Source organism: Papio anubis, chromosome 16 (genome assembly GCF_008728515.1).
Source record: "Papio anubis isolate 15944 chromosome 16, Panubis1.0, whole genome shotgun sequence".
Classification (NCBI taxonomy): Eukaryota; Metazoa; Chordata; class Mammalia; order Primates; family Cercopithecidae; genus Papio; species Papio anubis.
The window spans coordinates 1152966-1180653 of record NC_044991.1 but is presented as its reverse complement, the minus strand read 5'-3'; the positions used below and the strand labels follow the sequence as shown (position 1 = coordinate 1180653).

The window sequence follows — 27688 nt, the reverse complement described above, 5'->3', positions numbered from 1 at the left end:
CATTGTGCCCCATCGCTGCACCAAGGTGAGAGGTTGGCTTCCCCTGAGGCGTTGGCTGTGTGGACAGCTAAACAAAGTCAGGATCCATTGGGAAGGAGGGTGCAGGAATGGAAACTCAGCGGGAAGGTAACCAGCAGCGTCCACCTGTATGAACCTTTACTGGGAGCTTTTGTTTAATCCCACGTGAGCAAAGTCACACCATTGGCTCAGGCTCTCGGCCTTACAGGCAGAAGATAAGATCTGTAGGGATAGTTCAAATCAGATGGACATTGTAATCTCCCCAATAAACACCTCACGTATCTGAGAGCGAAAAGTTGATTTTCCTGCTCAGATCCCCATTTAGCTTCAAGAGTTGTAAAACCTAATTTAATCTGACAGCCCCTACCATCTCCAGCTCTGAGGATGCCCCAGGGCACTGGCCTGCCTTCCAACATTATCTGTGATTGATGCTGAGATAATTGTCTCCCCAGTCACATCTCGGCAATAGAGTGAAATGATTTGCAGTGCGGAGGCCAAGGTTCTTTTGGCTCAAATTGTGGCGTGTTGGAGACCCGTCATCAAAATGGCTGTAGCTATGAGTGTGAACGTGCAGCTCGGTCACCACACAGTCACCTTCAGGTTAGCAAGAAAGCAGGTTTCAGTCATGGAACCCACAAGAGGTATTTTCAAGTTTTGTGGTTCATAAACCTCAGGGTTGAGCACATGGATGCAGATCAACCAAGATACGGTGCCCAAAAGAACTGGAAACACGTCCACACATAACTGGCACGTAATGTTCGTAGCAGCGCCCTTCACAACCAACAGCTGAAACGTGGAAACAGCTCAGGTGCACATCCAAGGACGGGTGGACAGCAAGATGCCACATATTCATACAAGAGCATCTTAGCAGCAGTAAAAGGGAGTGAATTGGTGATGCATGCTGCAGCTTTTGAACCTTCAAAAAGTTATGCGAAATAAAAGAAGCCAGTCACCAAAGGTCACATGCTGTGTGAGTCCATTCATATGAAATGTCCAGAACAGGGGCGTTTATGGAGCCAGAAAGTAGATTACTGTTTTCCGAGAGCTGAGACTGGGAACCTGGGGTGAGGTAGAGTAGGGAGAGTGATTGCTGAAGTGCATGGGGTTTCTTTCCAGAGTGATGAACATACCCTAAAATTTACCTGTGGTGAGAGTTGCACGTGTCCATGAATAAACTGAAAATGATTGGTTTGTATGCTTTAAATGGTTGAATTATATGGTGTGTGAACTACATCTCAATAAAGCTTATAAAATAGCAAGGATAGGCCAGGTGCAGTGGCTCACGCCTCTAATCCCAGCACTTTGGGAGGCTGAGGCAGGCAGATCACGAGGTCAGGAGATCGAGACCATCCTGGCTAACATGGTGAAACCCCGTCTCTACTAAAAATACAAAAAATTAGCCAGGCGTGGTGGTGGGCGCCTGTAGTCCCAGCTACTTGGGAGGCTGAGGCAGGAGAATGGTGTGAACCTGGAAGGTGGAGCTTGCAGTGAACTGAGATCGCGCCACTGCACTCCAGCATGGGAGACAGAGTGAGACTCCATCTCAAAAAAAAAAAAGCAAGGCTAGGTCACATCACACTCCTAGTTACCATTGGATAGATGTCATGTTACTGCCATCTCAGTTGTAGAATTGTGGGTTCCTTTGGTCCCCAGAAACTCAGGGAGAGATGATAGGGTCACACTTGGGCACCCCAGTCAGTGCATCTCCACTGGGTCTCCGCACCCCCCATAGTATCCGCTGCAGGGGCCAGCATGGCTGTTCCTGTGTGTGTCCTGCAGGCTCCTCTGCTGGCGCCTCTTCACAGTCTCCCTGAGGCCCAGACTCTTGCCAGGGAGGAACCGTCCTGGGGATGGATGAGCACTGAGGCCTTCCTGCTTACATTTAAGCAGCCTCTACTTCTGTAGACATTGAAAGACCAGAGAGAGGAGGCTTAGGGGACCAGAGAGAGGAGGCTCAGGGAGGAATGTTGCCAGTACCAGCCCCCAGGTTTGCTTCACTTTAATTCCACAGCATCCCTCGGCTGCCCAGACTGACCGTGTTTTATTAGGAAGCGTCTCAGCTTCTCTGTAGCAGACAGACTCCAGGGTCACCCCCATCTCCTGCCCCCTGGCCACACCCATGTGTACCCCTCCCCTTCAGTGTGGGCAGCACCTGGGGCCGACTTCTAAGGAGAGCCCACAGTTAAGGTCACCACCCCTTGTGTATGGTTATGTGACTATGTTACATGGAATTGAGCTTCCATCTTTTTCTCTCCCCTTCCTCTCCACCTTCCACACACATCCCTTCTCCACCTTCCACACACATCCCTTTTTTCTGGCTTTAAGAAAGCAAGTCAGCCAGGTGCAGTGGCTCACGCCTGTAATCTCAGCACTTTGGAAGGCCCAGGTGGGCAGATCACATGAGGCCAGGAGATCAAGACCAGACTGACCAACATGGTGAAACCCCGTCTCTACTAAATACAAAAAATTAGCCCAGTGTGGTGGTGCACACCTGTAATCCCACCTTTTCAGGAGGCTGGGGCAGGAAAATCGCCTGAACCCGGGAGGTGGAGGTTGCAGTGAGTCAAGATTGCGCCACTGCACTCCAGCCTGGGCAACAAGAGTAAAAACTCCATCTCAAAAAAAAAAGAAAGAAAGAAAAAAAGAAAGAATAGAAAGTCATCACATTGGAGAACTCAGTACTCTAAGAAACAGGGTGGCCTGTGAGACCTGAGGGCAGCCTGGGGCTGGCAGCCCGTGAGAAACTACAGCCCTCAGTCCTACAACCCCAAGGAACCAAAATTTGCCAGTGACTTGAGTTAGCAGAGAATCAGATTCCTCCCCAGCCCTAACTCTGATGAGGCCACAGCTCAGGCTGACATCTTGAAACAGCAGCCTTGTCAGACCCTGAGCAGGGGTCCAGCTAAGGCACGGGGACTCCTGATCACAGAGAATGTGAGATGGTCGGGTATGTTGCCTGAAGCCGCTGACTTTGGGGAAAGTTGTCACGCAGCCATAGCTAACTAATCAAACTCTCGTTCAAGTTTGTTCAAATCTCACCTTTTTAGTGAATGAAGCCTGATCTCATCCCCCATGTGACTCTGCCATGATCCTTCCTTCTGATCTTTACCTACCAAGCCTGGGTTGCCCTCTCCTCACCGTGTTCAAACACACGTCCCCTTCTCAGTGACCGGGGAATGTGTGCGTTGAGTCTGTTCTTTCCTCCTCGCCCTGCTAGACTGTGAGCTCCAGAAGGGCAAGAACCTTCTCATTTGACACTCATGTACCCCAGGTGCCTGGCAGTGCTGGCCCGTCACAGATGCTCAGTCATCAGTTATTGATACCTGAGTCCACCAGCCAGGCCATCGTTTGCCTGAGGAAATCCAGTCCCTGAGATGAAGGTGAGTCGTGGCAGAGTCGAAGGCCTCATCCACACTCCCAGTTTCTCCTGTGTTCACATCCGGTCCCCCATCCTGGCGGGGCCCCTGCCCTGTGCTCACAGCAACGCAGCCACCTCCCTCCCGGGTCACACACCTGCCACATCACCTCCCCTGGGTGGCACAGGCACACCTGGCTCTGCCCCCACCCTGCTCTGCTCCCACCCTGCTCTGGCCCCCATTCCCAGGCAAGTCCGGCCACTGTCAGTGCGCCTCTGCAGGGGGCACTCCCTTCTGTCGGCACAGTCATGCTCTGTGGTGCATCTGAAGGTGTCCCTTTTAATTTTTTATTTCAACTGCACCTGTCTTGAATGCGTATCTTTCAACAAAGGGAAAAGGAGCTAGATTTGTAGCTATCATTTCTGAGTGCTTCCTGGGCTCGCAGAGCCCTTCATGTTTTTCTTTGGTTGAAACCCCCATGGCTGTTCTCTGGAGTGGGCTTGTAATCTCCATTTCTTAGGTGGGAAATGGGGGGTGAGAGAGAAAGTGGCGCAGTTTCAGAGCTGCAGCGTAGCAGGGTGGGGTCAAATCCTGTTTCATTTCATTCCAAACACCAAGCTTTCAACCACTGCCTTCAACATGTGCTTTGCAGGCGGCAGCTTCTGTTTACGTATGACCCTACAGCTGCTCTGCACCCTGACCCAGGATATCCCTGCAACCTATGCAAACTGAGGTCCAGCCCTGCTGCCGGCCCGTCCGGGCCCCAGGAATGAACCCTCATCCTGGCTGCCCTCACCGTGGCCTGTCCAGATGCAGGAGCTCCTCTCTGAATCTGGGGCTACTGGCAGGTGAGTTTCTGCAGAGACCTGCCCCCTGGGCTCTACTGCAGGGATACAGAGGCACAGCACCCCCTTCAGGGCACCAAGGTAGCCATTTCTCCCAGCCACTACAGGGTCAGCTCCTGGAGGTCTGGGTGGAGGAGGGAGGAGCAGCGGTTCTCTCTGCTGCTTGCTCTATCTACATACCTTGGGCCTCTCAGTGGGACCTTTCACACAGCCCAGGTGGCTCTGAAAGGGAGGTGGGGCACGTTCTCTCTCTACCTCTTCCCTCTGTCTCTGCCTCTGGATGCAGTGCCTTCTACCTGAGCCCTTTGCTTTGTGGGTAGTTAAGAGATTGGGAAATCCCAGAGGAGGAGAGGTCGGGAGGGGATTCACTCTCTGGAGCCCCTGTCCGGGTGCTGGTGGCCGGAGCACTGTCCTCTCTGTTGACCTTGCACCGAGGAGCCCTGAGCCCTTCCCCCCATCCCTGCCGGGTGTGCCTTCTCATCTCACACCTGGAAAGGGCGGAGTTGATGCAGGACTCCAGCTGCCCCCTTACAACTCTGCAGGCCGCGTGCACAGCGCAGCCATCGGTGAGGGCCGTGCTTCTGAAGATGGACAGGAGGGGTCTTGAGGAAGGAGCTCTGGGGACCAGTGGGGCCCTCGCTGTTCCTCCTGAGTGGTCCATGGTGCCCAAAGCACCCGATGGACATCATTGCATTGATGCTGATGTTGGAGATGTTGACGGACAAGCCCCACATAGGCAGAGGTGGCTTCACAGCAGCGGGCCCGTGGGGGACCCCGCCTGATGCAGAGTCGGGGGCAGCCCTCTATGGGCGCTGCGGTTCTGCTCTTCCAGGCTGCCCTGGCTGGGCTGGTGCGCAGAAGGGGTTCCCATGGTGCAGGGACCACCCGTGTGGATCCAGCTCTCAGGGCAAAGGAGCAGGGACCCTCCCTCCTTGCCAGTGCCCAGGCCCCAGGGAGCCTCCCTGATGGCAGCTTCAGCACAGGCCCTCGGGGATGACTCCTGAGCCTCACAGGGTGCCTGCTGTGCCGCCGTGAAGCTGCCGCAGTGGCCTTCCTCTGCTCGTGTCAGGGTTTCCGGAGGAGAAGGCAGAGCTGGCAGGCTTGGGTGGTCGCAGCAATGACAGAGGCCAGGGATGGGCTGTGGTCACCCAGCACCTGCGGGTAGGGTCACTGCTTCCCTTGTCCTGCGACTGAATCCCTGATAGGATGGAATGGCTGGGCGCTGAGCCTTCCCTCTGCCTCAGTGGGTCCCAGGACACCATGGGGGGATGCACCATGCTTAGTAACGGTGCTCACTGCTCTGAAACCCAGAACAGACCCACATCCAGGATGCACAGTGTGGGGGAGCGCTGGGTCTCCCCAGGCCACAGTCCCCCTCGTAAGCCCTGCTTGTCTGGGTGGGACTCTGTGCAGACTTGGAGCTGAGGGTCCTGGAAGACAGTCTCAGCCGGGCACCAGGCCCCAGGCCACCCGGGAAGAGCACGTGCCCTGCACCCTGACAGCCGGGGCTCTCACCGCCACCCGGAGGATGCCAGCTTGGAGGGTACATTTGCAACTCCTGGGGACTCATTCCATTTCACATAATGTAGTTTACATTCAAAATATAAAGTCTCCTTTTGTGCTGTATTAAGGGACATATCTCTGCTTGCACTCACTTGGAGTGAGGACAGAGGCCCTGCTGTGCCCAGCCCCTTCTGCCTGAGCTCATCAAGGAGCATGACCAGACTTACTGGCTGCTGCAATTGCCTGCACGATGCAGGCCCCCATGACTCCCCCGTGAATATCGCAAAGTAATTAGCTTGTGAAGCCATTTCCCTATGACATTACGGATCAAAAGAAAGTGACAGGTAACCAGATGTGCTAACGGGGAGGCCCCTGCCCCAGGGACCTCCTGCCTGTCTGCTTCCAGGAGAGGGTAACACAGGAGCCCAGCAGGAGGCTCTGCAGACAGGCGGCGCCCCACAAGGAGATTTTAATTGTGTGTGGCTTGCTGGATGCCAGGTAAACCCAGCACACATGCCTTCTTTCATTTATTTTTCTGCCCAAGAACCAATAAACACAGAGTTACTCCTGTACTGAGCTGAGTAAAAGAAGCTGACTGAGAGGATACACTGGCCTCAGTTTCAACAAATGCATTTGGCACCAAGCCCTGCAAGGGCTCCACGGAGCAGCTTTGGGGGAGACCTGCCTCCAGGAACATGTACCCCACCCGACACATCCTGGGAGCCCCGTTTGGGGTACGAACAACAGGAAAGCATTGATGCATTTTTCAAAATCCAGCAGGAGGGAGCTGTGGGCTGTGGATGCTGGCTGGGAAAGCTCCTCAGGCACAGCCCTGTGGGCAGGGAGGAGGGGAGGGCTCAGCCCCCACACAGGCCGCCTGGCACCAGGAGTCACAGGCCTCAGCCTTGGGATGTCCCCAGAGCTCCAACCGCCGCTCTTGCAGAAGCGGCCCAGCAGGGTGAGGGCGGGGCCGCGTGGGGCTCAGCTGCAGGAGGGACGCCAGGGCCTGCACTTCTCCCCCACAGTGACCTCAGGCAGCGCATTCATTCTCTTTGGAGAAGTTTCCTCGTTGGTGAAGTGAAATCACTACTTGGCTTCACCCACATAATGTTAGGCAACGAACTGCAGCCCAGGCAACCTCAGACCCTCAGGAAATCAACAGAGGGGTCCCGGCTCCCTGCACAGGTCTCGGCCTGACTTGGGACACCACTCAGGGCCCTCGTCTTCCCATCCTGTGCCTGTGTCCTCGCGAGGCCCCAGAGGTGCTCTTGTCCCTTCTCTTTCAGCCCCTCAGCCAGTGGGCAGCACACAGCCACCCAAACACAAGAGGCCAGGACCATGGACACCAGGGGGCACAGAGCCCAGGCCTCCGTGATCCTAGGAACGTGCAGCGTCCGGGGACACAGAGAGGAAAGATGGAGACGTGGGGCAGGAGGAAGCTGAGCAGGGACACAGGCCCCCCTCGCATCACAGGCCTGCCTGGCCAGAATGACCTGCAGCAAGGAGCCAGCCCCGCTGCTCCTGTCCCTGAAAAGCCCGGAGAGAGGGCTAGCAGGGAGGCTGGTGCTTGGGTCAAGAGAGGGGCTACTCAGTTCTTCCAGAACGTTCCAGTGTGGCCCATGGACACCGGTCTTCTAGTGTCCATTCCGTCCTGTGTCACTTCAGTTGATGAGCTGCTTGAGACCAGAACGGCCCGAATCCAGAACCGCCCACTACCTTCTGTGAGGCTGTGGCCAGAAAGCGAGCCAGACCTCTGAAGCTGCCTGGGCCCGTCCTGACCCAGGAGAGTCTGGCTGTGAAGGAGGGTAAAGGAGGAAGCCAGGCCTGGCACAGGGACAGGGTGGGGACCCAGTGAGATCTCCAGGGAGGAAGCCAGGGCTCCCACACTGGGGCTGCTGTTCTCCAGGAGGAACTCCACCCAAGAAGAGTTTGGGATTATCGTGAGAGACAGGACTACATTTGTGCACAGTGCAGAGCATCAGGTACCGGCCGGGGGCCTCAGGCCCCAGGGAAGAGAGTCACCCTCAGGCCAACTAGGAAAGGTGAAAGGTGAAAGGTGAGTGCCCCTACGGCAGAAAGCAAAGCTGAGACAGCATCGCCAGCTGAGGGAGAAACTGACAGATGGCAGTTCACCAAAACCCAGAAACTGGTCATTCTCTGGTCTTTAACAAACCAAAGTGTATTTCTCTCTCTGAAATAAGAAACACAGGACAATTATTAAGTTCCAAAAGTACGTTTCATTTTGGAGGCACGTCACTGGTCCCCTTTGGAATCATGAACCTCTTGTGAGCGAAACACCTCCCACTGCTGATTCTGACAAGGCGCCCGGGGCAGTTCCCCGCCCAGGTGGAGGCAGACAGGTGCAGAGCCACAGGGCCACCACTGCAGATCCAGCCATCTCTCCAACCCCAGGTGCACCCACGGTTATCAGGGACCCGGCGCTGCCTCCCTGCACCCCTGCACCCACACGGCTCTCCACAGCAGCAAACGGGGTACATTAGGGTGGACGGGATGTGGAGCCAGGGCCCCGCTAGGGCTGGGGCAGCCTGTGGAGGGCCAGCACCAAGCAGTTCTGGGTTTGCAGGGCGGCCCTGTGTCAGCTGTTCGACACATGGGGAGGCACCTCAGATGGCTACAGGTTTGATTGTGTCCCCACAAAACTTCATATGTTGAAGTCCTAACCCCCAGCACTGCCGAATGTGACCGTATTTGGAAATGGAGATATCAAAGATATCATTGGCTACATTAAGATAAGGTTATAGTAGAGTAGGAGGACCCCTAGCTTAATAGGACTGGTGTCCTTATAAAAAGAAGGAAGCTGGACACATCAGGGAGAACGCCATAGGAGGACAGAGGCAGAGATTGGGATGAAGCTTCTCTAAGCCACGGAGGGCGGCCCGGAACCGACCCTTCCCTCACGGCCCTCGGAGGGCACTCACCCTGCCCACACCTTGACCTCAGACATGTGGCCTCCAGAACCTGTGCAGTGAGTTGCTGCCGCCTGAGCCTCCCAGCCTGTGGTGCTTCCGTGTGGAAACCAAGCAAACTCCTCCAGGCACGTTCACAGCCGTTGGCATGGGCCTCCGACACTGACCAGGGTCACCCGTCACCTCTGCCCCTTCCCACCACTCCCCAGCCCAGGTGCCACGCTGTAAAAACAGCCTCAAAAAGCACATGAGACCCACAGCTCCTCCAGGAGACTAGGCCAGCCCCAAGCACATCCAGAGAGGTGGCTCCTCCCTGGAGGCTCTTGCCAAAGCCGCCCGAGACAGCTGCCATCCTCACTCGCTCATCCTCGCCTGGAGCCTAAACCCTGACCAGCCAGCTCTACACATTTATGTCTTTTTCTGGCCTCACACACTGCCTAGAATGTCCAGTCAAATGTTGAGAAGTAGTGGTCAAAGCAGAAAGCCCAGCTTTATCCCCAGTCTTAGCAGGTACGTGTTTGCTGTTTCACGTTAAGATACTGGCTGGCAGCCGGGCGCGGTGGCTCATACCTGTAATCCCAGCACTTTGGGAGGCCGAGGCGGGCGGATCACAAGGTCAAGGGATCGAGACCATCCTGGCCAACATGGTGAAACCCCATCTCTACTAAAAATACAAAAAATAGCTGGGCATGGTGGAGGGCGCCTGTAGTCCCAGCTACTCTGGAGACTGAAGCCAGAGAATCACGTGAACGTGGGAGGTGGAGGTTGCAGTGAGCCGAGATCGCACCTACTCCAGCCTAGTGACAGAGTGAGGACTGTGTCTCAAAAAAAAAAAAGATGCTGGCTGGAGGTTTTCACAGATGCCCCTCAGCAGATCTGGAGAGTTTCCTACTATTCCCAGCTTTCTGATGTTTTTTAAAATCATGAACGGGTGTCAAAGTGTGTCAAATTCTTGTTCTGCCTCTATTGAGGTAATCATAAGGGGTTATTTTCTCCCTTACTTTGTTACTGTGGAGAGTGACACTGATTGATTTTGAAGGTTAAACTGAGCTAACTTTCCTGAAGAAACCCCACTTGGTCATAATGTAATATTGTGTAGATATTACTAAAATTGGATCTCATTGGTTAATACTTTATTAGGCATTTCTGCATCTGAGTTCATAAGGGATATTGGTCTGAAGTTCACTTTTCTTATAATGTGCTTCTCAGTTTTGGTATTGATGTTGTACTGGCCTCGGAGAGAGAGTTGGGAAGTGGTCCCTTCATTTTCTGAAAGAGGTTTTATACCCTGGACATTATTTCTTCCTTAAATGTTTGTTAGAATTTACAGCAAAGTCATCTGAGACTGTACATTTCCTTATGGGTAGTCTCGTGTTTGTTTTTTATAAGTCCAGTATTTTTCGTTGATACAGGGCTATTTCAGTTTTATATTTTTTCTTGTGACAGTTTTGATAATGTGTGTTTTTCCTTTTTGAGACACAGTCTTTGCTCTGTCGCCCAGGTTGAGGCAGTGGCTTATCCTGCTGCCTCACTGCAAGCCCACCTCCTGGGGTTTACGCCTATTCTTCTCTGCTCTAGCTTCCTGAGTAGCTGGGACTACAGGCTCTCCCACCTCACCACGCCCACCCGGGTTAGTTTGTATTTTTTAGTAGAGACGGGTTTCACCATATTAGCAGGGATAGTCTCGATCCTCCTGACTCGTGATCCGCCCCTGTCTCGGCCTCCCAAAGTGCTGGGATTACAGGCTTGAGCCACTGCCACCAAGTGAGCATGTGTTTTCAAAGAGTCTGTCCCAGGATCTAAGTTGTAGGGTTTATCAGGATAGACTTGTTTGTGATGTTTCTTTTAATGCAGGGATGCCATTTACTCTTATACTGGAATTTTTGTTTCCTCTTTTATCTCCTTGGTCCATCTTACCAGTAATTTATTTACCAGATCAATCTTCAAAAAAAAAAAAAACTCTCAACATTGTCAATTTCCTTTTTATTTGTCTGATTTTTATTTTATTCATCTCTGTTCTTCTCTATCATCTTCTTTTTTCTACTTTGGTTTAATTCCTCTTCTTTGTCTAGCTTTTTAAGATGAAAGTTTAGATCACTTATTTTACGTCCTTTTCTTCTAAGGCAGGCATTTTAGGGCTATAAATTTTCCTCTAGCCACTATTTTAGTTGCACACCACAAATATTGATATGTCCTGTTTTTATGATAGTTCAAAATATTTTCTGATTCTACCTTGATCCACAGGTTATTTAGAAATATGTTCATTAATTTGCAAATATTTGGTGATCTTCTTCTTATAGTTTGTTATTAGCAATAATTAATTTGATGTTATTGTACTTTGAAACTTATTCAGATTCAGATTTATTTAATGGCCCATGACATGCTTTTAGTAAATGTTCTGTATGCACTTGAAAAACAAATGTATCCCCCGTAGTTCCTGGCTGTAATGTTCTACTCACATCAATTATACTGTTGTTCAAATTTTGGATATACTTACTAAGTTTTATGTCAGTATGTTCTGTTCATTAATAAGACAAGGTGCCAAAATCAACTGTAATTGTAGATTTGTCTATTTCTACCCTTAGTTCTGCCAGTTTTTGCTTCATGTATTTTAAAGTTCTGTTATTAAGTATATACACATGTAGAACTATTTTATCTTGCTGATGCATTGGTCATTTATCATTATGAAATATTACTTTTTATCTATGGTAATGTTCCTTGTCTTAAAGGCTACTTTGGTATCAATAGAGTGGTTCCAGCTTTCTCATCCTTAATATTGGCATGCTGTGTCTTTGGCCATCCCTTTACTTCCACCTGTTGGTATCTTCAGAGTTAAAATGCAAATCCTGAGAAAATCAGACAGTTGGGTCTTGTTTTGTTTTACAGTCTGATAATCTTTGCCTTTGTGTGTAATATTTAGTCCATTTATATTTACTGTGATTATTTTGGGGGTTGGTTTTAAAACTGTCATCTCAGCATTTGTTTTCTATTTGTCTTATTTGGTTCTTTTGCTCTTTTCTTTTCTTTTCTTGCCTTTTTGGGATTAAGTACATTTACTATCCCATATTATTTCCTCTGTTGACTTTATAGTCATACCTCTTTGTGCTATACTTTAGTTCTTCATTTAGAGTAGCTATTCCCAATAAACTTTCTCTGATAATTGTGCTATTCAATACAGCCACTTAATAGTGAAATGTGACTTGTGCAACTGAAGAATTGAGCTTTGAATATTTAATTTTAACTTAATATTTAATTTTAGTTTAATTTTAACTTAGCTATTGGCTAGTCACTACCCTACAAAGTTTCAGAGATTACAGTACTTTTATCTGATAAAAATCTACCTTCAAATGATTTTATACTACTTCATAATGTAAAATCCTTACAACAGTAAAATTCCATTTTATCCCTCCCAAGCTTTTATGCTCACATAATTATATATTTTAATTCTACAAATGTTATAAATCCTTCAATGCATTATTACCTTTTCTATAAACAGTCAAATATTGTTAAAAAGTGTGGCAGGATAGAGAGAGAGTAAAGGAGCCTTTGCACTGACTCATAACTTATTCTTTATTTTGCTCTTCAGTCATCCATGAACATTCAAAAGCTTCCACATGGGATCATTTTCCTTCAGCTTAAAAAGTGTCCAGATCAGTGGAAATTACAAAGAGACCCAGGCAGAAAATGTATGACTTCTGGAATTACAAAGACATCACATTAAGAAAAGGAGCATTAGCTGTGATCAAAAAGATGTTTTTATGATTTCCTGACACTATAAATTGAAAATATTTACTCCCCTTCAGGCAAAGTTAATAAGTAAGACCAATATTTATGCATAAATGATTTATCTTATTCCAAGACTATAAAGAATATTTTAATCTCACACACAAAACAAACATGTTATTTCCAGAGAAAGAAAAATCTCAAGGGTATGAATTAATTTCTCTATGGCGATTGACAAGGCAGCTACAGCTACCAAGTTTTGAGGTTGATATCTGTGGCCTCTGAGTTCTTAACCTCACAAAGGTGAATCACCCATGAATGAAATGCAGGTGTGTGAGCATGCAGACGCCATTCTACTCACATACCCTCTTAGAAAAATATACTTAAAGACATTTCTATTGATTTGAGACCTCAAGATAGGGCAAGGTATGGAATAAAACAAATATATTTGCAAACACTGATGTTAAAAGCAGAATTGGCTTACAGATTATTCAAAGTTATAACTATGCAAATGTCAAATACTCTAATCATAAAAGATAACATTAAAACCGTAAGTATATAGTAAACCAGTATAACCCTGAAGTAAGTCCAGAATGTTCAGAATTGACAAAGCATAGTTTGACTTCTCTAATGCAGTATCGGAAGTACCCACTGAGTAGCTCGTGCGCATGGTTCAACGAATACAGCGTAGTGTGGTTAACAGGAAGAAGAGGTGCCCAGGGGAGAATCCCCAAATTTGTATCCAACCAAGTTACAGAGTATTCCCTCAATCCACAGCACAGTACTAGGTGTCATGGAGGTCACAAGAGTCTCAGGGTTTGTGGGTCCAGGGCGTAGAGAGATCCACAGAAAACATGAATCAGGAAAGTCACTGCAAAGATCCATTCAGTGAACAAATGTGTATGAATTAACCATGTGTCAGGGACATTGCTAGCCCTGGGATGCTCGGGCTCTGCTGTGGTTTGAATGTTTTGTTCCCACAGTTCAGGGGTTGAAGTGTAATAGCCAGTGTGATGGTATTAGGAAGTGAGACCTTCAAGAGTTGATTGAACCATGAGGACTTTTCCCTCATGAGTGATATTAAGACCTTTATTCAAGAGGCTTTGCCTGTAATCCTAGCACTTTGGGAGGACGAGGCGGGCAGATCACCTGAGGACAGGAGTTCAAGACCAGTCTGACCAACATGGAGAAACACCTCCCTACTAAAAATACAAAAATTAGCCGGGCGTGGTGGTGCATTCCTGTAATCCCAGGTACTCGGGGGGCTAAGGCAGGAGAATCACTGAAGCCGGGAGGTGGAGGTTGCCGTGAGCCAAGATCACACCATTGCACTCCAGCCTGGGCAACAAGAGTGAAACTCCGTCTCAAAAAAAAAAAAAAAAAAAAAAATGCTTCATGCAACATTCATCCTTTTGTTCTTCCACCCACTGCCAAGTGAGGACATAGCATTTGTCCTGTCTGGAGGATGCAGCAACAAGCTATCTCCTTGGAGGCCGAGAGATCAGCCCTCATCAGACAAGTGCACCTGCTGGCTCCTTGATCTTGGCCTTCCCAGCCTCCAGAACTGTGAGAAATAAAATCCTGTTCATTGTAAATTATCCAGTCTCAGGTATTTCGTTATAGCAGAACAAAAGACTGAGACAGCTTGATATTCTTACATGGAAGACAGATTTCTAAGTCAAGTAAACAAAATAAAGGTAACCAGTTAGATCTTCCCAAGGCAATAGCTGAGTGAGACAGACAATATAGATGGGAGAGCTGCTGTGTGTCTGGTGCCTAGGGAAGGCTTCTTGGAGGTGATGACGTGCACGCTGAGACCCAACAAGGCAACTGCATGGAAAGTCCAGGAGACAGTGCAGGAGAGGGCAGGAGGGGCTGAAAGAAGCCGGTGTGACTGGAGCACAGCAAGCCAGAGGGAAGACTGCACCCAGTGACATCAGAGGTCATGGCAAGAGACAGAGCGTACCCAGATCATGAAGCGGGAGAGACAGGAACAGGGGGTGAGGCCTGCAAAGGAAACACTTCTGAAAGGGTGAAATTGGCATTTGATACACTTAAGAATTTCTTAATTTAGACAACACCAAATTTGGGGACAGAAAAATTTGCAGTTGTTGAAAATGCCTACCTTGATATGAATTCTCCATTTACAACTTAAATCTAGAGATGTGAGTTGAAAGAGGCTATAACATTATTGGCTCCTGGGCTGACATCTTGATCCATGATATTTTAGCCCAGAGCAGAAATTTTACTGCTGCATTATAAAGTCTTTAAAAATCGTGTTTCTCGTAGATGTACTTGACAGTAGCTGCAAATTTGTACAAGCATAATTATACTGCCAAGACTCGTGGTGAGGGCATTTTAAAGTCAGGAAGCAGTTATTTTCTATGTTGCTATTTTCAGTTATCTTTAAATAAATGTTTATATGTCTCATAAAACCAGCTTCCATGCAAATGTTCATGCTTTTAGCTGCAGAAGATATACCACCAGCGACAAGGATTCCGGCAGTGGGTGCCAGGTCTCCACTAGGTCAAAGGGTGATCCAGTCCACTGTTGAACTCTTACGCGGTTCGCTGTCAGCATCAGTTGTGGTCTTGGTAGTGCTTCTGTGCTCAGGGATGCCAGTTATCTGGGGTGGCCATAATGAGGAAGTGAATTGCTCAAATGTGTTTCTGGACCAGTGAGGGAAACTGAAATGCTCCCTCAACATCCTATGAGAGTTGGAAATGTCTTTAATCTGATCTTAAATGGAATTGAAATTTATTGGGTCTCATTCATGTGGAATCGGGAGCCCATTATTTTGAAGTTTGGGGAAGTATTTATGTCTCTCCTCTGTGGCCCCGACAGATCTCCAGTTTCCTCAAGGAAATCTGTTTCCTGCTGTCCATAATATGATTTCCAGCATCATCACCATCATCTCCATCACTTTGATTATCACCACAGTTGCCACTATCACCATCATCATCATCATTTCTATCATAATCATCATCATAGTCACCACCATCACCTCCACCATCACCATCATCTCCACCGTTATTCCATCATCTCCATCATCACTTTGATTATCAACACAGTTTCCATCATCACCTCCATCATCACCTCCGTCATGCCTGTCATCATCATCTCCCCATCAGTGTCATCACCACCATCACTATCATTATTATCATTACCACCATCTCTATCATTATTACCATTATCGCCATCTCTATCATGCCTATCGTCATCATAACATTATTGGCTCCTGGGCTGACATCTTGATCCATGATATTTTAGCCCAGAGCAGAAATGTTACTGCTGCATTATAAAGTCTTAAAAAATTACCACCATCATCACCCCCATCAAGATTATCATCACCATCACCATCACCCTCATTTCCACCATCATCATCGCCATCTCCATTATCATCACTGTCAATGCCCTCATCGCCTTCCTCTTTCTCACCATTGTACGATGATAATGATAGTAATAATGGCTCCTCTTACTAGAGATCTTGCCTGGAGCTTTCCCACATGATATCATTTAACCTGCACACAGAGCACAGTTGGGATACTGGAGAATGAGGATTAGTAGGTGTGTTAGTTCATTGTTGCATTGTTCATAAATACCTGAGACTGGGTAATTTATAAGAAAAGAGGTTTAATTGGCTCACAGTTTCTGCGGGCTGTACAGGAAGCACAGCAGTATCTGCTTCTGGGGAGGCCTCAGGGAGCTTTGACTCGTGGAAGACGGTGAAGTGGGAGCAGGTGCCTCACATGGTGAAAGCAGAAACAAGGAAGAGAGGGGGAGGTGAGAGGGGCCACACACTTTGAAACGACCACAACTCATTTGAACACAGAGCAAGGACTCACTCATCACCAAGGGGATGGTGCTGAGCCATTCATGAGGGATCCAACTCCATGATCCAAGCGTCTCCCACCAGGCCCCACCTCCAACACTGGGGATTACAGTTCAACATGAGATTTGGGCAGGAGCAGATATGCAAACTCCATCAGTCGGATAACATGTATGAGGTACCTGGGACACAGTAGCCTCAGCTATAAAAGCTTTTGTTGTAAGTCCTTCGGCCTGGGGAGACTTGGAAGCTAAAATTATGAAGGAAATCAAGCATGCCTTCTACCAGTTTCTCCCTCATTTAAAGCACACACCATTCCCTTGACTGTCCACTAATCTATTCACTAGTCATGGGCTAACAGTCACTAAGCACTAGACACAGTTCTGCCGGACACTCCTGTCCACCCCCGTCAGAATCTCCCCCAGCAAGAAGCTTCAAGCTGGAGGGCATCTTAAAGTTCAGCTGTCCCAACTGAATTTTGCCAAAACTGAAAAAAGTGGGGACATGGGGACATGATCCATCTCTGGCAGAGACAGTTCAGTACACAAGACTGCTCACCAACCCCCAGCTATGTGTGGTCTCCCCTGGCTCCAAAGTCCCACCTCCATGGAGGTCCCTTGGGGTCTCAGTCACCGTCTGGCTTCTCTTCAGTTCAATCCCACAGATTTATCGGGCACCCCTGAGAGCAACATGCATGTCAAGTTCCGTCAGAGGTAGAGGGCAAGAGATGCAAGGCACAGTCCTGCCCTGAGGACTTGTATAATTTGGTTGGTGAAACAAGACATCCCTGCATGAAAATTTAACCACCGCAAGAGAACTGCAGGAGAAGCCACAGGGCAGGCTGTGAATTCGTGCTGGGCAGTGGCAGCATCCACAGCCACCATGTGACAGTCACCCTGGGTAAGCTGTCATTTATCCTGGCCCCTATTCAGGAGTCCACCCACTCACTTCCGAGCAAGCCCCCCTTGCCCTGTCACTGCCCCACATGCAGGCCACACACCGCTCTCCTTTCTTGTTTCACTCAGGGACCCAAGATTCTTAATGCCAGGCTCCGTCTTCACCGTGGAAGTGCACACGGCGAGGAAGTGAGAGAAGGCGGTGGCACTCGGAGGGGCTGGGCAGGCGTGATCCTCCCAGGCCTTGTCCCTCAGCATCCTCTGTGGAACCACCTCTCCTGTTTCTCCTGCTGCCTGCCCAGAGTGGGGAAGACCCCATGTGAACAAGGAGCAAGTGTGATGAGGACACACTGGTGCGGGGGGCAGGGACAGTGGCCCCAGGAAGTCCTCACCCCACAGTGGCCTATGTGTGCAAGAGGACAGCACCACAGCCCAGCAGCATCCGGGCCCCTGTCCGATGCGCAGCCCAACTGTGGACGCCTGTGGTGAGGTTGGGAGGGCACGGCCACCTCTGCAGCAGGGCTCCATATCTCCCAGGTCCCCCATGCGCCTGTGTCCCAGCCACCATCAATGCTGGAATCCCCCTGGGAGAGCCCAGGATCCAGGTCCTACAGCCTGTGGCACGTCCCCTCCAGAGGGAAAGCAGGGGCCACAACAGACAAGGTGCCTGGCACAGAGGCCCGGGCGTCACAGCGCCCGAGAGTGGCCCTGTGAGCCGTAGGTGGTCTGCAGCGGAGAGTCTCTGGGCTGAGAAGCGTCTCTGAGCTGATACACATGCTGGCAGGGGGAGCAAGGACGGTCTAGTAGGGAACAGGCCCACTCTTCACTGCTTCTCTGAGTGGGATCCATGAGACACTTATTAGGCACCAACTGGTGTATCCAGTGCTACTCTAGGCACTGAGGACTTGGAGCTGCCTGGGCAGGATCCCCGGCATTCACATGGGGACAGGCAGATGACGCTGGTCACCCTGGGTTAGAGGTAACAGGGTAAGGCCCAAGGCCCTCCCTTCATCCTCTACGGAGGGGTCCTGGGGAGGAGAAGTCAGGACCACACAAAGGCCATAACTGCAGATCTGCCCCAGGACAGAAAAGCACAAATGCTGGGCAGGAAGATCATTACTGAACGCGGTGGGTGTACCAGCTGCCAAGCCACCTCCCAGGCAGCCTCCTCATGAGGCCTCGAGGCCACCAGGATGGTCGGAAAAGAGCGTTGAGGTCACTGTGACCAACATGAGCTGATAAATGTGCTTCTTCCTTAAATTTTATGGACTACATTCTCCTTTGATTTAAGCTCTGAGAAATTATTTAAAGTTTCAATAAAAAAAATAAGCTCCTGAGGTCAAAAGTGACGCATGGCAAGCTAATAAATTGGGATTGTAAAACTGCCCTGGATTCCCAGTGCCGCAGAGACACACGGCGAGCAGGTGGTGTGGCCAGAACTCATTATGAATGAAACCCTCGGTGGAGGAGCCAGGAGTGTGCTGCTGGCTAGCATTTCGCCCTTATGGCCCCCAGCCCCTCCTGAGGCACCTGCTGTGTGGTGGGCACCAGGGTGAGTGAGGCCACCCAGCCGAGGCAGAAGACCAAGTTCAGAGGAGCCCCCAGTGCCTCCCGACCAGCAGCACATGCAGAGGCCACTCCCAGGGGCCCTGGGTGCACAGCCGCACCTGCATGCGGGCATGTGAGTGTGGTACATGCAAAGGCCCCCCTGTGTCTTTTTTCCTTTGGTGCAAACCCAGCCCTGTAAGCAGCTCCCAGGACCCCACGTCCCACTGCTGGGCGGTGACTCCTGAGTCACCACGTGCGTCGTCAGACACACCCCACACAGAGGGCCGCCGCCCCTCCCTGAGCACTCCAGCCAGTTGTTTGGGGGAGACATGGAGCAATAAAGCAGTTTTTGCAGAAGTGAAAATGCACGTCGGCATCTGTGTGTTTTCAAACTCGGACAAGCTAGTTGTGGAGCCACCACCCACATCCCACGAGCAGTGTGGCCCGGGGCCGCTCATGAGGGATAACAGATGTGGGGAGAAGCCCTGAGCACAGGGTCACTGGTGCCGATACCCCAGGCTGGTCATAGCCCCGCCCTCTGCAGTGACCAGGCCTGGGCAGGCCGGTCTGTTGCTCCAGGTCCCCATCTCCTTATCGGTAAACTGCAGGCAATAATGATAAGTCCTGCCTTCCGGGGCTGCAGCCATGCAAGGCATGTAAAGCCTGAGCCAGCGCCCATCAGGGGTTGAATGCATGCCAGTGCCCAGACTCTGTTACCAGGAATAAACAGCCTAGGAACCAGCACCCTTCCAGCAGCTCACGGTGGAGTAGAAGCTGGGAAACGCATGTGTGTGACGTGCTCATCTCATTCCACTGTTCTCTGTCCTTATTCTTCCCAAAGAAAGGGAACTGTGCAGCCACAGGCGCCCCACACCAGTGAACTCGCAGACTCGGCCTTGGTCCTTACGGCCACACCACCTCTGAGCCTCGTATGCCTGGCACCATGTTCCCGGGGCTTTGTTGGACTCTCCTCACCTCCCAAGCCTCTGTGCCGTAGGAGGCAGCAGGTGTCAACCATTCAGCACTCACGCCCATTTCCAGGCATGCAGAGCCTTTGCAGGCCACCCGTTTGGGGTTGGCTAAAAAAGATTCATACTATTTTGTTGTTGTTATTTTTAAGATAGAGTCTTGCTCTATTGCCCAGGCTGGAGTCCAGTAGTGCAATCTCAGCACACTGCAACCTCCCCCTCCCGGGTTCAAGCTATTCTCCTGCCTCAGCCTCCCAAGTAGCTGGGACTACAGGCATGCGCCATCAGGCCCAGCTAATTTTTTTGCATTTTTAACAGAGATGGAGTTTCACCATGTTGGTCAGGCTGGTCTCAAACTCCTGACCTCAAATGATCCACCTGCCTCGGCCTCCTAAAATGCTAGGATTACAGACATGAGCCACCGCGCTCGGTCGACAATTTGTAATAGTAAATTTTAAAATGCATTTCAATATGTCATAAGAGTAGCAGCCCACAGTACCCTTAGCTGGTTTTACCTTTCCCCAAGGATGCCTGCAGCTAGCTGGACACTGAGCAATTGGAACTGTAGGTAGGATTTTACGGGATTTTCTTTTCTATTTCTACTAAACTAGACAAGCCCATTGCAGTAATTCGGTCCCCAGGACGGGGAGGCCGTGTGCTGGCGAGCTCTGCCAGATCACGGACACAGTGACAGCGACATCATGGACACCGACAGCCAGCGTCACTCCACTCCTGATCCTTGCCCGGTGCCCGAGGATGGACAAAGGCTGAAGCCGTGGAGAGCTGAAGGGCTTGGCACAGAGCTGCCTGTTTCCGCCATGGGACCGGAAGCTCACGAGCCATCTTCCCACACCCCTTGCTCTGTCAGCCACATCTCACCAGCCACCTGGTCCTGATGCATCTCCCTCTCCAACGCTCAGGCCACTTCCTCCCCGTCCAGGCAGCAGCCTGGTTGACATCACCACTGGTCCTGGGTTGTGCCGGCAGCCTCCTGACCTGGGTGAAGTGATGCTTCCTTGGCCTGCCTATGGCCCTCATGCTAGTCAGGTTGCACACGCCCACCTCTGAGTCTGCGCCCTCCTGTCTGTTCCCCTCAATGGCTGGAGGCCCCTCCTTCCCCAGCAGAGTGGGCCCAGCACTCTCTGCAGCAGTGGGGCCAGACGGTGCCACCCAACTCTCATCTGTGTTCAGATTCCAACAGCCTCAGCTGCAAAGCACACCACAGCATGTCCTGGGCCCAGGGCAGACGCCCAGCAGACAGGAGAGCTCTGGGCACCATGTCCCCTTAACCCTGTCCCAGGCCCAGGGCAGACTCCCAGCAGACAGGAGAGCTCTGGGCACCATGTCTCCTCAACCCTGCGCCTCTGCCCTTCTCGAGGGTTTTGTGCCACAGGCATCGTAGTCCTTCCCAGGGCCCGGCTGTCGACACCATCTGCTTCCGTGCCAGCCTGCCGGGGGTCCAGTCATCTACATCAGCACTCTCAGCAAGATGCAGCAACCCCCTGCAGCCGCTTCCCTCTGCGTGGCCTTGAAGAGAGGTCGCTGCATGGGCCACGGCCAAGGAATTTCTCCTCTGGGCAGAGGACATTCGTCTCCTGCTGAGGGTGCTTCAGACTCTTCTGGGCTTCGAAGAAGCAACGTCCAGGAGCCAGTTTCCGGCCCTCACCTTCAGGCTGCCTTCCCCTAGGGAACAGCATCCTGAGGCCTCGCTCCCCCTGCACCTCAGCTCTCACTCAGGCCATGGTGGACCGGGAGAGTCCAGCTCTCCATGCCAGTGAGCACAGCCTTCCGCGCTCAAAACCAATCACGCGTCAGCCAAAGCCTGGACTCCTGGGAGACGCTGACTCTTAGAGCCAATGGGACCTGGTTCCTGGCAGCTCCCCATGCCAGCCCTGCGGGCCTCTCCACCCACTGCCCTCTGAACGCCCCGTGGGTCCTGAGTCTCCCCAGCCTGAGTGCTCCCATCCTCCCCTGGAGTGTAAGTTAGTTTTGCTGCCGGGTTTTCCTCCCTGAAGTTTTCTGTGACTCCCGACACGTAGGGCTCAGGCCCTGACTTAGCTGGTGTGGTAGATGCAGGCTGGTGGGTGCTCACCTGCACAGATCGCCGCGGGGGGCCGTGCAGGTCTCACCAGGCTGAAATCCAGGTGTCTGACAGGGCTGGGGCTGCATCTAAAGCTTGGGGTCTCCTCTGAAACTCACTCGGGGCATTGGCAGAATTTGGTTCCTTGTGGCTACAGGACCAAGGCCCTGGCTTCCAGGCCCTCCCTCCTCACGGCATGGCTGTCGGCCTCTTCCAGGCTGGCAAGGGAAGGAAGCATCTCCAGGGCCCTCCCTGCTTGTAAGTGTTTTCACTTGATTAGGTGAGGCCCACCCAGGACGATCTGCCGGGACCGCAGGCTGGAGAACGCAATTGCGTGCTGTGCACCTGGCCCAGCGGCCCGGCTCAGAGCAGGCAGAGCAGGCAGGGGCCAGGAGTCAGCCTCAGAGGCCCGAGTGCCCCAGGGTCCTGGAGAGACAGCAGGAGGGCCTCAGACTCTGTCCTCAGGGAGCGGCAGAAACAGTGTAGGAAGCGGCGTCGCAGCCCCAACGAGGCATCCCTCCAGGGCTGCTCTGCAGGGGACGAGGCACCCAGCCCTGCCCTTTAACCCCCAGGTCCCCCATGCAGCCGCTCAGGGCTCCCCACACCACCATGTTTCCAGGAGATGCTGTTTGAAAACCTCCTCTGTGGCTGCGCCCCAACCCCTATCGTGCAATTTTCCCAGGGGAGTCGGGGACGCCAGGTGCTCACTGAGCACACCCGGAGCCACATCCCCTGCATTTCCTAAGTTCCCACAAGGGACCGCTAACTCGCGCCGCCCAGCCGAGCCACCCCTGACTCTGAGGAGCAGCATGGAGTGATCCTCTCTCCTGGTGGCTGCTGAAAACTGGGCTTGGCTCAGTGCAACCGTGAGGCCCCGAGCAGAGGCAGGGCGGCCGAACCTCTCTCTGCGAGGTATGTGGGCCGTGAGGTCTGTCTCCCTGCTTCTCCAAGAGCGTCCTCCAAATGCACATGTGAGCCCCGGGTTCCCCTCCTGGCCGCCTTTGGGAAGCCCCGGCATGGCGGAGTTGCAGGCCTTGGAATGACATCTTGACAATGGGGAATAAGGGCATTAAACGCAGGAATTCCAGGTTCTGCTTGGCCTGACTGCCCCCACACCCCCATGGCCACCACCCCCACTGCCAGCCTCTGGCTTCCTGCAAGCACTTGAGCCCTGTAACCAGGAGGACTTCCCACAGCAGAGGCCTCCTCCCCTCATACCTCACAGGCCACCCTCCTGCCTGCCCGCCTCACCCAAGCGTCTGTGGAAGCCGCAATGAGCAGAAAGCTTCCCTCCGCGTCCCGCAGGCATCCACAGCGAGTGCAGTAACACCTGCAGTTCACTGCCAGTTACTGTGACCAGGGTGATTTCAAAACCCACTACTTGAGCTTGTTAACCCTTTCCCACAGACCCCAGGAGCTGAGCAGCCAACACGGACATGGGTTCTCGGATCTGAACGGTCAGGACTGCTCTTTCTTCAGCTGCTGGTGGCAAAGGAAAAGTGACTCAGAACTTCACACACCCCAGGCTCTGGCCCAAGACCCGCCACGGAGCCGCCAGTTCCTGGAAAGCCTCCTTGATGCGAAAGCAGGAGGGTGGATGACGCGGACCCCGACGGGAAGGGACTTAGAAACGCAAACTGCAGGGCCCTGGAGTGCACCCGATGCAGCAGGTGGATGTTTTCACAGGTGCAAAGGTTCACAGTCCACCTCCCACATAAGCCTAACCCTGAGGACAAGCTCTGGGCTCCACCAGGGACCCCAAGGCACGTGGCTGAGGTCAGGGGAACAGGGGAGCCCGTGTGAATCAGAGGCACCAGGCCTTCCAATGGAGGCCTGTTTCACGATTGATCCAGAGTTGTAGCCCCAGTGGCTGTTCTTGGAGACCCAAGAGAGCATTCTGGAACCTCCCTGGGTCATCCCAGATGAAACTCAGGCCAGGAGGATCAAACACATTTCAGGCCTGTTCCCCACCGCCGGCCCTTCCTGCGCTGGATACTGCTGTGATGTAGGGATGAATGCCCAGAGGTGAGTGGGGCAGGACTCAGGCCGCAAGCTGAGCGCAGTCACACAGGAGGGACACAGTCTGTGTCCCAGTGGCATCTTTGAGCCCCCAACCAATGCTGGGACCACCCATCCCTGAAAATCCCACCAGGAAGACAATAAATACCCTAGTGGCACAAACCACCGAAAATCAGACTCCAACAGCTACAGCCGAAAGCATGTGCTGATTTTCTGCAATTTTTCACTTTTTCTTTAGTGTACAGCGTTACTTGGGGAGTGGGAAATGGAAGTCATTTTTAATTATTAATTTTAAAAATGTATTTATTAAATAATGTTGTGCCCATGAAAACTGGGAAAGCAATATGAATAGGCAATAAAGTAAAAAAGAAATACAAATGGCTGATAAGGGATGGAAAGATATTCAATCTTACTCATAACTAAAGAACTGAACATTTAAACTATGCATTCTGTTTAATTCATTTTATTGGTTAGAAAAAAAATGTCATGAACAAATCCTCATTTTAAAAGACACGTTACATCAGGACACCTGCAGACAGACACAGGAGGGGCCGTCTCTGGAGAGGGAGATTTACTTCCTGCTGAGCTGTCCCAGCCCAGGACCCCAGGTCACCAGCCCACAGGGAAAAGCTTTTCCTTCCCTTCCCTGGCACCAGCAGTGTGATGGGTAATTGTGTCAACTTGGCTGGGCCACGGTGCCCAGATATTTGGTCAAAGGTTAATTCTGGTTCTCATGTTTGTGGGAGGCTGAGATTATCATTTCAGTCAGTGAACTTTGGGGAAGCAGGTGGTTCTCCAAAATGTAGGTGGGCCTCACTCAATCAGTTGAAGGTCTTAAGAAAACCAAGATGGACCTCCCCAAGCAAGAAGAAATTCTGCCAGCAGAGGCCCTGGGACCTCAACTGCAGCTCTCCTTAGGTCTCCAGGCTGCCACCTGCCTTGCAGATGTCGGATTCCACAATTGCATGAGAAAGTCCTCGCAACACACAACACAACATAGACGGACGGAAGGACGGATGGACGGATGAACGAGTGGGGTGGACGGACGCACAGATGGACAAAAGGATGGATGGATGGATGGATGGATAGATGGATGGATGGATGGATGGTGGTGGAATGGGTAGGTGGATGGATGGATGGATGGATGGATGGATGGATGGATGGATGGACAGGATGGTGAATGGGTGGTGGTGGATGGACAATGGATAGATGGATGGATGAATGGATGGATGGTGGATGGATGGTGAATGGTGGATGGATGGATGGATGGAATGGTGGATGGTGGAATGGATGGATGGAATAATGGATGGATGGATGGATGGAGGATGGATGGATGAATGGTGGATGGATGGTGAATGGGTGGTGGATGGATGGAATAGGTGGATGGAATGGAATGATGGGTGGAATGGGTGGATGGATGGATGGATGATGGATAGATGGATGGATGAATGAATGGGTCGGTGGATGGACGCTGGATGGATGATGGATGGATGGGAGGGAGGATGGATGAATGGGTGTGGAGGGATGGATGGATGGGTGAATGGGTGGGTGGTGGATGGTGGATGGAGTGGTGGTGGTGGTGGATGGATGGATGGATGGATGGATGGTGGAGGGATGGATGGATGAATGGTGGTGGATGGATGGATGGTGGTGGTGGTGGATGGTGGATGGTGGTGGTGGATGGATGGATGGATGATGGAGGATGGATGGAATGGGTGGGTTGGTGGATGGATGGATGGATAGATGAATGGGTGGATGGATAGAAGGATGGATCGATGGATGGATGGATAACTAGGTAGATGGATAGATGGGTTGGTGAGTGGATCTGAATAAAGGTGGAATGAATGAGATGGAAGGAATGGGGATTCACTGGAATGAAGGACGAAACCATCCACACATTCAGTTGGTTCTGTTTCTCTGGAGAGCCCTAACATGTCGAAAATATAATTCTGCAGGCTCCAAGCCTTTGGGGCATCCTCCTGGCCAACTCCTATTCCAGCCTCCACTCAGGTTGGCTGTACTCCCTTGGGGCCACTCTGGCAACATGACTGATGGCATGTGCGAGGAGCTGGAGGTGGGCTCCCTGGACCACAGCAAATGTGCACCAAGGTGGCCACAGAGGGTCTGCTCCGGCTGGAAACCCCAAGCCCAAATGTGTTCACAGAGCAACACGTCCCCAGCATCCAGGGCCTGGGCTCTTCAGTGAGGTCCAATGGTGTGTGCTCCCTAATTCTTAAGTACTGGGGGCCTCGAGACTTCTTAGAGCATATGCGTCAATGGCAGTGGATTAAATGTAGTTAAAATAGCTTTTCCCAGAAAGCTGAGCCACTGTGATACATGAAGAAAGGTCTGTGTTGGCAGAAGTGGGCACTGGAGAGGTGCAGGAGTTGGAGGGGGAGCGTCCATCACTGCCCTGGCCTTACACCCACGGACCATGAATCTTTCACACTGTGGCAGGGAGGCTCCATCGTCTGTGCTGTTCAGAGGGGGAAACGGGGGCAGACAGAGATGGTGATTTGCACGAAGTGTGCCTGGAGGGAAGGAGGCTCCAGGGCATGAGCCCACCTGAGGCCAGAGACCACCTACCAGCTGTGTCCAGAATCCTCCTTGTGTCCCATCCATGGCCTCCCAGCACCCGTCCTCCAACTGCAGGAGCTGGACGAGTGGTCGCAGCCCAACCTGGTCATGCCTTCAGCATCCATCATGAAATCTGACCCTGCAAGGGAGCTGAGGTCAAAGCGTTTCCTGGGATGAGCCTGTGTGTGGGCGATGGTGCCATGTTTTGGGAAATGTCTGTATTTCTGAGCTATAACTTTATCTCTAAGGCAGTTTGAGTGCAGCATGATCAAGGGCCCCAAAAATGTTAATAAACTTCGAGGAAAACAGCCCAGCAGAGAACGCTGAGGCCCAGGCCTCTCCCCTCTGCACCACCTCAAGTCTCTGTAGCCACAAACGTTAATTTGCCTTCACATCACTGTTTATTAGACATGTTCTGTATAAACTTGGTTTGAGTGTTAGAGTGACTTTTTTTTTAATCTTTCAAAATTGTTTCAAGACCTTGGGTTGAAATACAAGGAGTCCTGTTTTTCCTATTAAAATTAATGGAAAATTTTTTTCATTTCATGATTTTTCACTTCACAGTTTCAAAGATGGATTCGTGGCGGACGTAAAGACAGGAAGCTTCTCACCCCACCCCGGGCAGAATGCATGGCATCGGGAGCGTCCGGCAGCCAGGACCCCGGCCCTGAAGAAGCGCCACCCACTGTGGCTGCATCCCAGCCTGTTCAGGCGCCCCAGCATGTGCCCATCTGCAGACCCCACGTTTTGCATGGTGCACGTTCTGACCCCGGAGGTTGAACCCCTGGTGTCTGGGGGCACCCAGGGGCTCCCTATCTCCCCTGGCACAATCTCCAACTCTGAAGCCATGGGGTCCCCACAGGCCTCAATGGAGCCTTTGGTTCAAGGCCCCTTGGGTCTCCACTCCTGAGCTGGGGGTAGCAGGGCACAGCCTGCAGCAGGAAGACCTTTGTCAGTCCCGCAGCACCCCAGGTTCTAAAGGAGGCAGGGGTTCGGGTCCCATCTCTGTGAGGGAGACCAACACACTGGTCACCAGCCATGACGTCCATGACCCAGGAGGGCAGAGTAGTCCCCAGCCTTTGGCCACAGAGCTGCTCAGTGAAAAGTTTCCAGGGCTGGGACCATTGGGGACACAGAGATGATTACATTTGTCCTTTGGGATCCTTGGGGAATTGCTTTCAGGACCCCTGCTGATACCAAAATCCACAGATGCTCAAGCTCCTGATAGGAAACAGTGTGGTGTTTGCGATAATCCACACATGTGTCCGAATACTTACGCCATCTCTACAATGCCCACACATTATGTATCTGCAAGAATTCCACATAGAACTTGCTGAGGCAAATTCAAGTTGTGCTTTGGGGAACTTTGTGGAATTGTTTTTCCTAATATTTTCTTTTC

The 27688-nt window shown here is 51.5% G+C and overlaps 1 long non-coding RNA gene across 1 annotated transcript; it reads left to right on the top strand.

The window, feature by feature from the left end:
* The first annotated feature begins 2588 nt into the window (after nt 1-2588).
* On the top strand, nt 2589-9289 carry LOC103888444. Its single transcript, XR_002515433.2, has 3 exons — nt 2589-3398; nt 4027-6456; nt 7009-9289. It is a non-coding gene; the product is annotated as an uncharacterized LOC103888444 (long non-coding RNA).
* Nucleotides 9290-27688: the final 18399 nt, after the last annotated feature.